Below are 15,725 nucleotides of genomic sequence, written 5' to 3'. Positions count from 1 at the left end.
CTGATAAAGCAGAACTGCTCATACAATCCTAAGGCCCGGGAGCTGTCAGCCTGATTTTTCTGTTGGCTGAGAGCTGCTCAAGTTGTCCCTCAGGGACAACTTGAGCAGTGCTAATTTCTGTGAAGGCCTGGGAGGAGAGAGATTTAGCTATATGTTTTGCCAAGGTGGAGCTTGAAGTTTTGGGTGAGGAAAGATGAATCCCTTTTGGTGTAAGTGGTGCTCCTACTACAAGAAACCTGCTAGAGATTAGCCTTGAAGTTGAAGACCAGTGGGGTGGGGTGCTAAGCTAACTAGAGCTTAGACCATTATAAACGCAGACACCATGGAAGATGAGATCCCTCAGAGGATGCAGCCACTCCTCTGGACGTCTTTTGAAGGGACTTAAATTATATACAATCCATATAAACAGATACTCTTCTCAGATAACATCAGAGCCTTCTTTTTTATTCTAGTCTCTGCTCTGAGGGATCAAAGGAAGGTCCACAAATAGAAAAGAAGCCACTGCTGTTATCTGAGATGAGTAACTGGGAGCCATGAGCACAAGCCTACTGTGACTCATATCGACCGGGAGCCGTCATGAGCACTCAAGGAGTTAAGTCCCTTAAAAAAGACTGTTACCAAATGAAGATTTAAAATATTTGACACAAAAAATGTGATTTAGATCACTTAGAAATACAAAATTAGTGCTAAAAAGTTGAAACACGCCCCCTTTACACTTTGACCACAACATAATCCTCACCCTAACCCCCGTCTTCATCCTAATCCTATCCCTTACTCTAGGTTTAGGCTTAATCCCAATCCACTCTTAATCCTAAATCTCACCATGAGCCTTTTCCTTAACCTTTGTTAAACCCGTTGTCCTTAGGGTGGATGTCCCCCAAACTTTTTGCCTTCCTCCTCCATTTTTGCTGAACTCGTTTTCCTGGCCTTAGGACTCTGTGTACATCAACACTGCTAACAGTGCAAAAATGCATGTGCGCTCTCATTAAAAAATTTGTAGATTTAGCTTATTCTCGATTGGCATAATTAATGTACTTATAGGTGCCTCGTGAAGTGCAATACATGTGCCCAAGGCCTGTAAATTAAATGCTAATAGTGGACCTGCAGCACTATAGGATAACATTTGATTACCTTATTACATTTTATGTGTACTTTCCAAATGGGAAGAGGTAACCAGTTAATTCTTTGTGTTTCTGGAAATCTAATTTGAAGTCCTAAATTATAGTGAAGTCAGACTTTGAATAACAATTATAAAAATGCCACTTTTAGAAAGTAGAAAGTTGATATCTAATTTAAAGTCCTAAATTATAGTGAAGTCAGACTTTGAATAACAATTATAAAAATGCCACTTTTAGAAAGTAGAAAGTTGATATTTTCTTGCCATAGCCATTTGATGCCTACAGTCTGTCTCTGGGTCACATAACTGGGTGTGGGTGACATTTGGGCTTGTGAACTCTTCCTAGACAGCCAGACACAATAGGAAGCTTAGGAGTGCCTGGATGAGTCATGACTGGCAGGATGGGAGGGAGGGGCAGGGCCCAGCACCACTTACACTTGAATAGGCCTCTAGGAAGGAACTAAAAGCAAAGGGCTTGTCATTTTTAGATACTGCTAGACTGTCTTCTGAAATTGTAAAACCCACTGTCCTACACAATCAGATGATTTTAACTACTTTTAACATTCAACCAATCCTCACCCTTGTGATGAGTGAATATGATAGATTCCTACTAGTTCGATTTCGATTGGGGTTTTTTCATAGATCAGTCACATTTCCTAAAGTGAATGACTGGTCTCAAGACCTCCAGCTGTGCCCATGTGATAATATTTCTGAGCAAACCACGATCCATGTTATACTTTTTTGTAGATTTTATTCTGATGCCAGGAAAATGTGCTTAGTCCCTGTGTTAAAATGGTTTGGGCTCCGGCAATGTCGACCTGCCTTTTTGGCACAACAACAATTAGATAACGTGCACAGTGTCTACAAGATGGTAATTTTCTTTTAAAAAGTTCTGTGTTTAAGGAAACTTATGATTCTTTCTTAAATTGTCATTTAATCCTAGGAAAGCCTGTTGTGTTTAATACTTTTTTAACCTTTTCAATGAATTTTAAATAATTGCATAAATGTATTTTATATGAATTTTCATCATGAAACCATGTTATTATGCTTTTATGATTGCTTGTTTACAATCGAATAAAGCTTTCTTTGATTTGATTTGAATAGGCTGTGTGCTGTCTTCACACAAACAGTGGTCCCTTACAAATAATAATGCTTAATCCATACTAATATTATAAAGAGAGAGCCCAAACCTTTTAGGCGGGTAATCTCAGTAACCACAGCACCCAATACAGCATTGGAAAGGGCAGTTGCAGCAGAAGGACATAGGCTATGCAGACGCCCACCATATATATATATATATTTTTTGCAGCGTTTTATATAGCGCAAACTTGACCCAAACTGAATCAGGTATCAGAGCGCTTTACATAGCACCAGTTACGTTACATGAGGACACACATTCATTTTTGTTAGGTACGGGGAGATTAAGTGATTTGCCCAGAATCACAGGATGTTTGGCGTCGTTACCAAGACTCGAACCCAGATCCCCAGGTCCGAGGTCGAGCGCCTTCGCCATTAGACCAACTCCTCTATACATTTAAAAGGGAAAAGAACTGTGCCAGCAAAGTAGTCCCTTGTGGGCGTGTCTGCGTTGTGCTGTGGGCGTGACTAAGGCTGGCGGCATGTGGTACGGCCATCACATCGTGGGCTGTAGGCGTGTGCTGGGGGCGTGACCAACTATGGGCGGCATGACAAACGCTGGGGCGTGTGGTACGGCCATCACATCGTGGGCTGTGGGCGTGTGCTGGGGGAGGGACAAATGCTGGGGGCGTGACAAATGCTGGGGGCGTGTGTCTGCCCTTCATGCCATGTGAGTCGTACATACAAGCGCCAATTACGTTGCTGCGCAGCATCAAGGGGCATGCTGGGGGCGTGACACGCTGGGGGCGTGTGTCCGGCCTTCATGCCATGTGAACGCAATTGCGCCGCATCAAGGGGCATGCTGGGGGCATGAGAAACGCTGGGGCGTGTGCTACATTCCGCACTTAATGCCATGTGGGTCGTACATTAATCAGAAGATCATCTGCTGTGGCCGTGTGCTGGGGGCGTGACAAACGCGTTCACCTGGAGGCCTGGTAAGTAACATTACTGCAGCCTCTCCTGCGCGCTGTTACTGAACTCTCTCATTCAACGAAATTACACTCGCCTGCGACCATCAACCAGGGTTCTAGCCGGGCTCAGGCAGCGGATCAGTAAACTAATTACACGCGCCTGATAACATCAACCAGGGCTGCAGCTGGGCCTCAAGCGGGGGAACACGCGCCTGCTAACATCAAACCGGCCTGCATCTGGGCCTCAAGCGGGGGAACACGCAAATGAGCGTGTCTGCGGGGACAATTACTGCAGCCTCTCCTACTCGCTGTCACTCAACTCTCTCATTAAACGGATTTACCCGTGGCTGATAACTCTCTCATTCAACGACATTACACGCGTCTGCTAACATCAACCAGGGCTGTAGCCGGGCTCAGGCGGCGGATCACTACACCAATTACACGCACCTGCTAACATCAACCAAGGCTGCAGCTGGGCCTTCTCCGTCCCTATTCTAATGAAACAAAAAATGTTGTCTACCGCGAGATTTTAAAATAAATTGCCAATGCCAAATACACACATTACACACATTCTATTTCATACCCGGACAACGTCGGGACGGGCTGCTATCCATACATACTAATATTATAAAGAGAGAGCCCAAACCTCTGAGGCGGGTAATCTCAGTAACCACAGCACCAATCACAACACCCAATACAGCGTTGGAAAGGGCAGTTGCAGCAGAACGACATAGGCTATGCAGACGGCCACCATATATATATTTTTTTGCAGAGTTTTATATAGATCGAACTTGACCCGAACTGAATCAGGTATCAGAGCGCTTTACATAGCACCAGTTACGTTACATGAGGACACACATTCATTTTTGTTAGGCACGGGGAGATTAAGTGATTTGCCCAGAATCAAAGGATGTTTGGCGTTGTTACCAAGACTCGAACCCAGATCCCCAGGTCCGAGGTCGAGCGCCTTAGCCGTTAGGCCAACTCCTCTATACATTTAAAAGGTAAAAGAACCGTGCCAGCAAAGAAGTCCCTTGTGGGCGTGTCTGCGTTGTGCTATGGGCGTGGGCTGGGGGCGTGACTAACGCTGGGGGCGTGTGGTACGGCCATTACATCGTGGGCTGTGGGCGTGTGCTGGGGGCGTGACAAATGTTGGGGGCGTGACAAACGCTGGGGGCGTGTGTCTGCCCTTCATGCCATGTGAGTCGTACATACAAGCGCCAATTAAGTTGCTGCGCAGCATCAAGGGGCACGCTAGGGGCGTGAGAAATGCTGGGGCATGTGTCCAGCCTTCATGCCATGTGAACGCAATTGCGCCGCATCAAGGGGCGTGTCCTACGTTCCGCCCTTCATGCCATGTGGGTCGTACATTAATCAGAAGATCGTCTGCTGTGGCCGTGTGCTGGGGGTGTGACAAACGCGTTCACCTGGAGGACTGGTAAGTATCGTTACTGCAGCCTTTCCTGCGCGCTGTTACTAAACTCTCTCATTCAACGAAATTACTCGCGCCTGCTACCATCAACCAGGGCTCTAGCTGGGCTCAGGCGGCGGATCAGTACACTAATTACACGCGCCTGATAACATCAACCAGGACTGCAGCTGGGCCTCAAGTGGGGGAACACGAGCCTGCTAACATCAAACAGGCCTGCATCTGGGCCTCAAGCGGGGGAACACGCAAATGAGCGTGTCTGCGGGGACAATTACTGCAGCCTCTCCTACTCGATCTCACTCAACTCTCTCATTAAACGGATTTACCCGCGGCTGATAACTCTCTCATTCAACGACATTACACGCACCTGCTAACATCAACCAGGGCTGTAGCCGGGCTCAGGCGGAGGATCACTACACCAATTACACGCGCCTGCTAACATCAACCAGGGCTGCAGCTGGGCCTTCTCCGTCCCTATTCTAATAAAACAAAAAATGTTGTCTACCGCGAGATTTTAAAATAAATTGCCCTTGCCAAATACACACATTCTATTTCATACCCGGACAACTTCGGGACGGGCTGCTAGTCAATAAATATAGATGAAGTCGTTGCTATATTTGAAAGCGACATGCCCAGCCGGGCAGAGGTCTTGATATTTACTTTTCAGTCAATGTAAAACATGAATAACACACAATATACAAGACAGGGCACAAGCCTGTACCCAGTCAATCACACAAGAAATATCAGGACAGGGAACAATTAAATGGAACAAACAAAAGGGCTTAGGCAAGAGCTTAACATTCTGTAAACTTGTTAATTGCACAGTTTTGATTATAAAGCAGAACAATATTGACACCTTCACACTTTTAAAGGGCAAATAAATCATTCCATGTGTGTAAGGTGCTCATAGTTGTCAACGGCGTTTCGATCCGTTTAACACATTCTACGGATCTCATCAGGACATTTAATGTATGCCTAATAGTAAAGCAGCCTCATTTGCCAAGAGGGAAGCCAAGGGGTTCAAGGCTTATTGTGTACCCGATCACAGGAATTTCTGGGCGGGCTGTTGCTGTGACCTGTTGGGGTCAACTTGGATTCGACTCCGGTAACAATGTGCTTGTGTAAGACTGAAGAAGGGCCAAGGTTTGGTCAGTCAAAGAATGTGCCGGCACCCGCAATTGAGCAGTACTGCATCCTTACTACCGGTTATTGTACCGGACTATCTTGATCATCCCTATATTCCCAATTGAGGTCCGCCTGACGTTCTTTGACTGACCAAACCTTGGCAGGGACCCTCCCACTTAGGACCCAGCACCCTGCCTTCAGGATGGAAAGGCCTGCCTTAGGGGTGACTTATAGGTTTTAAGTGTAGGGATCTCAGATATAGGGAAACCTATATCTGTCGTAAGTGATGCTAGCACCAGCTTACATAGGTTGCAATAGCAGGCCTGGATTCACAATTTGATGTATCTCTCCTGGGTGGCATAATACGTGCTGCAGTTCAGGGGAGACCCCTGGTGTACTTCTGCCCTGGGTACCTTAATACCATATACAAGAAACTTTAAGGGTACACCAGTAGCCAATCTAGAGTGTATCTAAGTACTCACCATGTCCAATTTATGGAAGAAGCACAGAGACTGGGGTCCTGAATAGCAGGATCCTAGTCAGACTAGTCATTAAAACATAATGACACAAGCAAAAAGTGGGGGTAACCATGAAAGCAGATCCTACCATCCTACACAGACCATAAGCCTGATCAAACTCAATACATCGTCAGGATGCAACCACAGCAAATTCAAGATATCTGATACATGTGCAAAAAGACATTCCATAAAGAGAGACTCCCTTCAACCCTGAAACTGTTTTTCCTGAGTTCAGGACATCTGATAAAAACTATGATTAAACAAAAACACATTTTGGGTGTTGATAAGAGTTGCAAAAACAAGATAGCTGACTAAAATTCTGAGATATCGAAAGGGGACTTATAAATTTGTGACACAAATAATTAAATCTGGGGCAAATCAAATCAATGTGCAGGGTAACCGGAACTGAGATGTTATCACAGACTCAGACAAGTAAATCATGTTCTTTGGTCCACCCACCATTTGGAGACATCAGCTGATGAATCATAGTTAGTCTAAAATTGGTCAACATCCTACAGTGATGACTGGGCATATCCAGATTTAGGTAAGGTTCTATACCACATACCAATTTCACCAGGATATACAGGCACATTGGGAGCTTTGATAAAGCGAGAGCCTCTCATTCAGCTGCCACCCTGAAGTAAAAAGCCTGCTTCACCCATACAAAATCCCCTTTAACAATACGACCAGGATAATACAAAAAAAGCTCTGGTTTCCCCAATTCCTTTAGATTGCGCAAACTGTAACACAACCATGTTATGTGTGATGTGCCATCCAGGCCCATGCAGTCACAAGCAATTAGCTTATTAATACTTTGTTCATGCTTCGGCCAAACTGAGAGCCAGAGTAAAAGGAGACTAAGACATATAAAATCTGATATGTACCTCACACCCAACCCTTCATGTACAATCTCGGAAGGTATACCTTGTGGAACACTGGAAATACTTCTCGTGAACATATATTCCACCACCTGAATCAGTGCAATATGTAAGTAACCCCGGTTTTCACAACCAAAACTTGCTATGGGGGTGCATTAAGCATTGAAAATATCGAACATTACCTTGATTGACTTGCGTCCAAATTGTCGTGAGAAATCTCTGATACTAAATAGAACCCACTTAAAACTCGCTGCATTGTTTTTTAGCAGTGAATCCCAACTAAGTTGAGAGACTAGTAAGATATCAAGATAAGGACATATTTGACCGTAAGTATGTGTTGACCCTTCACCAAACATGTTTGTGTTTTGGTGTTGTTGGGGTCCACCCCCATTGCATGAGATTGAGTCAGAGCAAGTCTCTTTACGTATGAAACCTTGCTCCATCAGTACATAACCCCTTCCGTATCACTGGTCTCCTGAAGGCTGATGCTATTTTAGGAGCGTATTGCCTTAATCCTCCCTTCATCACCTATTTTACTGTGAACCCCAGCAATATTGGAACCTATCACTTTGAGATCTCTAGTGGCACCTAAATCCCTCAAAGTGACTGAATTTCCCCCTCAAGGAAATTGAATTGCAGGGATCAGGGGCCAGTCAAGCTCGGCTTTTTAGCCCACTCTGTGGATCAAAAGGATTACTAAAATGAAGATTAAATGCCTTGACCTGATGGCACGAATGACCCGAAGACCCACCATGGGTGTAATTCACCCCTCCCCACCGCAATACCCCCAAAGTCATGGGCTTTCAAAAAACCCCAGAGGAAGTGCCTTAATTCTGCTACTGGAAGCAGTACTGGATATAAGATTGTTCAAAATGAAGTCACCCTCACAGCATTACAAAAATTGAGGAAGTATATAATCCCATGAGCAATATTTGTGAGGATTCCCTATCCATCCCACTCTCCGAACCATGATAATCTCTTTAAAAAGAGACCGACCAAGGTTTATGCTGCTGGTAGTTTTTAGTTTCTTTATGCTTGGGTGGGGGCATTGGCCAGTACTGAGACATAGGAGATAGATGGGGGGCGCAATTAGATAACCACATCACAAGGTGTATTTGCCAGAGAAATCTTGCTGGAGTATGTAATTCCCTATTAAACAAGAAAAGAGTGTCCTCTGGTGTTTGAAAGACCACAAACAGGAGCAGAAGAACAGGAAACTGGCCTCACGTCAGTTAAGAAAGCCCTCACTCACCACCTAGTGGTGACATGCTTCATCATTGGGCCCCACTAAAGAGGCCGAGTGCCTCTTTAGTGTGCTTCGACGCCAGATCTACTGCGGAGCAGGTTTTGTGAGTTCGGGCGTGCAGTGAAAATAAATTATATTGTGGTGAGAGGATTAAAAAATGTCTTCAGTGTATCCCAAAAATATTTATTATTAGATCACTAGGACATATATTTAAAATAAGGTGTAGGAAAGTAGTCCACAATTAATTGTGTGGTTATTTCCAAAGTTAGTTATTTGTCAGTCAACATGTTTCTGCCTTTGAAACGGTGTAAAATTACCAGGCATTCAGCAGGACTAAAGGAGTGTACTAAACCCTGGCGGTATGGGCACGCTAAGGCCCACACTGACCTAGGGACGTGAATAGTGAAAAGTGGTGAAAAAAGTGCAAAAGGGAAGAAGATTCTCTTCTCAGTTACTCCTGGTTTAGGAGGCTTACAAAGTTAGGTTTCTGCACTTATATGGTGTGTTCAGGGTACACCATGGGTCTTGGGAGGGGGGTGGTAGTGTAATTGGCACACCACCCTCGACGCTAGGCACCCTCTGTATACCTGCGATACCCTCAGACCGGACCCCGACGATCATCGTCGGGGTCCGGTCTGAGGGTATCGCAGGCATTCGATGATCGGCGTGGTCCGGTCTGAGGGTATGCCGTCTGAGACACTGGAATTAACCCCCATAGATATTGACTGCACAGGGATATTGAGATTTCACTGGCTGTGTTATCTATGATAATGTCAGAAAACCTCAAATCCCTGTCACAACCTGGTATTTGGTGTGGGGAGTGCCTACTAGAACAAACATCTTATGGTAAATTGGGAACATTAAAGGGAATAGGGGGCGGGAAGATAATTTGTTCAAAAGATTTGCCGAACCTGCCAAATGGAACCCACTGTTTCTCCCATCTTCCCCACCACCTCCTCCATTTTGGTGATGCATTTAATAGGTGTGTCAAAGGCGGCTGATATTTGTATTTCCAATTTAAAAAAAGATCCTGATGATTGCAGGGCCCCAAAGATGCTGCATGAACTTGACGTATGGTTCCCTTCCCCCTACCTGACTTGTTTACAGCTTTAGGTTTACACATTTCGCCCTGTTTTTACTTTTGGGCCTGGCGCCTGATCCAGAAATTCCAGCCAGTTTTGGCAACACGTCATTTTCTTGGGCCAGACTGGGGGTGATATTACCCATCATAATCTTGAAACTAGTAATATAGGAGGGGCCACAGGGGGTGGAAGTACACTCAACTACAATGTTGCTAGACTGTGCCTCCACTTGACTCTGAGCGGAATCCACCTCATGAGCAGTTAAAGTCAAAACATCGTCCACACTAAATATCTCCTCTGTGAGAACCCCACAGCATTCTTAAGAAATGATAGAATAATCTTGCTGGTCCTTGGCCGTTTATCAGCCACATTATACAGGTAGGCTTTCATCCTCCTCCTGACACTGATGGAGGTAACAAACAGCGTAACAGAATCCAATATTGAGCCCGGACAGACTCAAGGACAATCAAAATCCAAATTCTACTCACTTGAATCCCAGAATACAATTACTGGAAAACACAAAGCCTTAGGGGGTGGTCCAGCCCAGCCTCTTCCAGGCTCTGATGGGTGCAGACGGGCACACTCCTGGCCAGGTCTTAGCACAGGCACGTACCTGGGAGCATCCCATGATGCGGGGAGTGGGCAAGCACTTTATAGCATGATGTCAGCAGGACCCCTTCTTTCTTCCCTGTGGGCTGTGTGAGTCTTCTGGTGTCCTGGGACTCGTTGGCCCTCTGTAGTGCGGTGAGGGTCCCACGCTGCGGGAGTGGGCAAGTGCTAGAAAGCGCGATCTAAGCAGGGCCCTCTCTTCCTTCCCTGCAGGCTGTGTGAGTCTCCTGGTCTCCGGGGACTCATTGTCCCTCTGTAGTGTGGCCCGTCTGCTTATAGTATCGGACCTTACCTCAATTTTTCTTGTAACTGACCTACCAGTGCATCAGGGTCACAATTGCGGCTGGGAATGTTGAATCCAGAAAATCAACAGGGCACAATATCATTACAACAATATTGAGGGGCAAAATATTGAAAGGTAAGTGCACATTACTACATATCTACTTACCTTGAAGATGTTATGTTATATTAAGCCATCTTATATAGTGCAACAGCTGCCCCAGCAAAGAGGCGTCCCAGCGCTGCGAGCAGCAAGACACAAGTAGAGAGACCTAAGCTGACTGGAAGGGATAGGTTTTGATCGCCTTACGAAACATCAAATAGTTGTCCAAGCATCCAATCTGGGAAGGGAGGGAGTTCCAGAGTTTAGCTGCTATCTCTCTATCTATCTATCTACCTATCTATCTATATGTCTGCAGTCTGTCTGTCTATCTAAAAAACATCAATTATATGGAAACAGGATGCACTCCTCCTATTTCATGCTCTGTAATACTTGTCCATTAGAACAATGAATGCGTGCAGACTGGTTTGTGTGCCATAACCATAAGCACAAAATAATTAACATAATTTGAGAATGGGGCGTCATCTCGCCCCCTCCAGTAGCATTGCGGTTAATGCCACATTGGCAATACAATATTCATCCACTTTACTCAATGTACTCCTTGTATTCCAAACTTATTTCACTTTTCTCCAAATATTAATCCACACGTGGAGTGTTAATGCAATTTCCCAAATTTCTAATATTCCACCTGTGTCCATCCGGACCTCTTGAAAGAACACAGCTGAAGCAAAATTCATTTCTGGTAGCGTTTATTCGTATAATACCTAATGTATTTCGGGCTTAGCGCCCTTCTTCAGGGGTCACTGTAAATAATTATAAAAATCACAATCACTAATTGTTATAGCTGACATTAAACATCTTTCATGGCTATCTCATTTGTGAAAAAATGTAAAGACCATTGTGCTCAAAAACGTTTATACATTTTTATACTGAATCCCTGCTTTCCACTAGGCGGCTAGTTTTCCCTTCTGCGCATACCATGCCCATGTCACATCTAAATGCTTACTTCATTCGGTATCCCTTATGTTCATCATACACATATGATGGTATTCCATCCCTCCATCCTGGTAGTATATTGCATTGCCTAATGCGTTCCCCTCATTCACTCTACCTCCACCCCACATCTCTCTCCCCTTCCAAATCGCTAGCAGTTAGTAACGTAAACTTTCCTATTTTATATCTCCTGTTTGTTTTTTACTCTCACTTCTTACACTTTCCATTACTAAAAAATATCGCGTTTGTCTAATACCTCCATTAAACTCTAACTGCATCGTGCTATTGATTTAACCTCTCGCCCCAGACTATCTTGCATTCATTTCCGTACCTGCCATGAAGTTAAAAACATCCATCCTGACTATTCCTTTCGCCGAGGCATTGTTCGCCCCGCTATTACTTGCTGATTTAACCCATCTTGCTGAACCACCCAATCGGCATGCTAGTTTAAATTTCCCGCCACGGTGGCGCCGCGATTCAATGCACCTGAGACTTGTCCGTTAAAAAACTCAATTTCCCATAATTCACTTTTTTTGACTGAACCACAAAGTATGAATCACATTCCTATGAGCAGCTTGTAACAATCGTAATTGTTTAAAATATAATTGCACAGTGATTAAAATGTTAGTTTCTCAATCGATTTCAACACTGTCTTTCATGAACCACGATGTAAACCCGACCAAGTGGACTATTTCATTACTCCATATTTCATGGTATTTTACGAATAAACGCTACCAGAAATGAATTTTGCTTCAGCCGTGTTCTTTCAAGAGGTCCGGATGGACACAGGTGGAATATTAGAAATTTGGGAAATTGCATTAACTCTCCACGTGTGGATTAATATTTGAAGAAAAGTGAAATAAGTTTGGAATACAAGGAGTACATTGAGTAAAGTGGATGAATATTGTATTGCCAATGTGGCATTAACAGCAGTGCTACTGAAGGGGGCGAGATGACGCCCCATTCTCAAATGATGTCTATCTAAAAGGCACATATATGTGAAGATAGGTATAGAAAATGTATAGAAACTAATCTTCCAATTTATTTGTCTCTCAATATTGTAATTACAATATTCCGTCCCGTCCTAATTTGGGACTTAATATTCCCAGCAAATACCCTGGTCACCGTAAACATTCAAAAGTAGTCGCCTCACCACACAGACACAAGATACTTAGTATTAGGATTAATTTTCCTACCTTTCCTTGTTTCATCTTTAACCATATTCCCCTTAAATCAATGCCCTTGGAAACTGCCAAATGGACCAGTGTATATCAGCTCTGGTCCAAATGAAAGTGCTCTTTACCACTGATAAACAGTGCTAAAGTGCTTAGCCTACACCTGACTCGCACATATGATTTACTTGCAAGTCCCTAGTAAAAGTGGTACAACATGTATCTATGGCTGTAAATTAAATACTACTAGTGAGTATGCAGCACTTATTGTGCCACCCACTTAAGTAGCCTTTAAAACATGTCTCAGGCCATCGCAGCTTATGTGCAGTTTTAAACTGCCAATTCGACCTTGAGAAATAAATCTCTTGCCAGGCCTTTTTAGTATATTTAGGTCACCCCTAAAGTAGGCCCTAAAAAACCCATAGGGCAAGGTGTATTGTATTTAAAAAGTTGGGCATGCACTTTTACATGCTCTGGTAGTGAAAAACTCCCAAATCCATGTTTACTACTGAGATGCTTACCTCTCCAATAGGATATCATTGGGGTGCCTTATTACATTTCATAAGTGATAACTTTAGCTTGGGCACTGGTAGAAGTGTGAGGGGCGGAGCTGTTTCTGGCCCTACCTCTATTGCAAAGGAGCTGCCTCCAGCACACTCCCAAAGAACATAATAATGTTTTTTGTCATTCTAGGCCTCTTGGAGCCTGGGCAGGGGAGGATGAAATTCCAGATCTGATGGGGAAGTCTAGAGGTTTCTCCCACTTCAAAGGCTGTCAACAGGTATAAATATTGGACCCTAAGATCAACTCTTCAGTACACTCCTGGACCTGCAGTGGACACTCAGAAGGCCTGCCTTGTATTTTCAGAGAACTGCCCTGCTACTTGAGGCCCGCTTTGTACCTCAGAGGACTGCCCTGCTGCTTTGAGAACTGCCTTGCAGTTTGAACCCAGGACTACCAGAGAGACTCCAAGGGCTAGTTGATTGGCCTCCACTTGTTCTGAGGTACAGGGACACAAAAAGCTAAACAACTTGAACCCTGCAACTGTACCTTGCCTGGAATGAGTCCTGCCCTACAAGTGGTGCCCACCCAGTCCTTGACCATTGGAAGTTGTGCGAAAGGTGCCCAAACAACCAAAATCCAAAACTTGAGACTTGGAAAAATTACCACTAAAAAGTGGTCTGAGAGCTGACAGGAGACCAGGACCTACCTGCTCCCCGATCTGCATGACTTTGTGGTAGCACCCACTACGTTCTTCTCTGCAGCAGCAAATCCTGTTCAGCAGCTCCTCTTCAGAAGGGTATCCAGCTCATGAAAACCTTGTTGGCTGCAGCCTACAGGTTCATACTGCAGGAGATTTTCAACTTCGAAAAAAGTGACTAACTCTAAACGTAGAAATCTTTACCTCAACTTTGTCCAGGGGCTTCCTGATGATGACATATCCTCCTCAGACGCTGCTGACTGCCTTACCCAGCCGAACTTTACTTTATCAGGCATTCTTCAAAGATTCTTCTAAGTCTGAAGGTAACCTGAGACCATGTATGCAAACAATGCTCCATCATGTCAAGCCTTAACTTTTGACTTTGACCCAGCTTTGTGCGGCTAGATGACCACGTTTGGCACTTTGTTCTTTTAGGCATTATTTTTCATTAAAATTTAAAAAATAATAACTCCTGTTCTACTGATTTTGGTTTAGTCATTTTGGTGTCAAATGATTTATTGTATTTTACTGTATTTTTCTAAATTGGTGTGGGGTTTTTCTTGTGTTGTGTTTTCACTTTATATCTGGCTTTGTGCTGTATAAATACCTTACACATAGCCTCCAAGTTAAGCCTGACTACGTTTGTGCCAAGCTACCAAAGGGTTAAGCACAGGTTAATTTAGTGGCTTTATGTGGTTCACTGTGACAGGGACTGTGGTTGTTGCTTGAGAAGGGTTCACACCCCCCTCAACCAAAATCTAAATTTCTTACTCCGGGACGCAGCACCTACAATTGTTTCTTAACACTAGCAGAGTTTTATGGCATTTCACCATATGGTGGCACTGTATCACTAGTTTTCAAAAGGGAACTTTAGTAGCAAGTTTAACAACGCAATATATATTTTAAAACATAATACAACAAGCATGGTCAGGCAATTCTTGCAACTTTGGTTGGCTTGGAATATTCTAAATTGTCATCTTTGTCAGAGTGTGATTGCTACCAGGTAGATTCGGTATTGAGATTTACATTGGGCTCTGGTACTTTTTATTTTACAAATTAAGCACTGCATATAAATGTCTATAGCATACTACAACATTCATAACAACTGGTAATTGTATTCGCGTGGTATAATGTTTTGTTTTCTTCTTTTACAATAGGAACAATTGCATAGGTCTTTGTCAAAGAATGTCTTTGGGCCCGATTCACAGAATGAACGTAAGACTCAATCCTAAACTTACTACTATTTTGGTATTCACAGAATGCACTTACTACTTTTGGCATTCAAAGAATGAACTTAAGACTCAATCCTAAACTTACTACTATTTTGGTATTCACAGAATGTACTTACTACTTTTGGTATTCACAGAAGTTAGGATTTTGTCTTAAGTTTGTCTTAAGACAAACTTAAGACAGACTTAAGACAGACTTAAGACAGACTTAAGTTAGGATTTTGTCTTAAGTCTGTCTTAAGTCTGTCTTAAGTCTGTCTTAAATTTGTATTAAGTCTGTCTTAAGTCTGTCGTAAGTCTGTCTTAAGTTTGTCTTAAAGGGGAAGGGGACCTCTTCCACTGTGTGAGTATTAAAAAAGTTTGTTGGGGAGTAGGCAGTAGATCAGGGGACCAGTGCCAACTCTGAAACAAACCTTTCAAAACAAGCATTGGCATAGCCAATAGTTTTTGCCTTTGTGACCTTATAAGTGTTTAGCCATAGCTATTGGCTCTGCCAATGTATTTAAGCTATTTTGTAGAGCAGAGTGGCTGCTGTGCAGCATGCTGAAAAGTTCTAGTAAAAAAGTGTTATAAGATTTCATCTTATATATAACAAGAAGACATTGCAATAAATCAGGCAGGCAGGTTTCTAATCTTTCGCCCATATTTAGATACTACATGCCACACAGAGCAGCGTATGTGCTTCGCTAGGCTCAACCTAAAAACACGTGGGAACATGTACAGCACTGACAGCTCTAA

General features: G+C 43.6%; 1 protein-coding gene across 3 annotated transcripts in view; it reads right to left on the bottom strand.

Annotated features, from left to right (window-relative positions):
* Positions 1-15,725, bottom strand: part of LOC144782352 (protein SSUH2 homolog) — a 274,648-nt gene that overhangs the window by 145,053 nt on the left and 113,870 nt on the right. The gene's annotated exons all lie outside the window — the stretch shown is intronic.

The sequence above is a fragment of the Lissotriton helveticus genome, chromosome 9, assembly GCF_964261635.1.
Source record: "Lissotriton helveticus chromosome 9, aLisHel1.1, whole genome shotgun sequence".
NCBI classification, from domain to species: Eukaryota; Metazoa; Chordata; class Amphibia; order Caudata; family Salamandridae; genus Lissotriton; species Lissotriton helveticus.
Note: the sequence above shows the minus strand (reverse complement) of the source record. Positions and strands in the feature narration are given on the sequence as shown.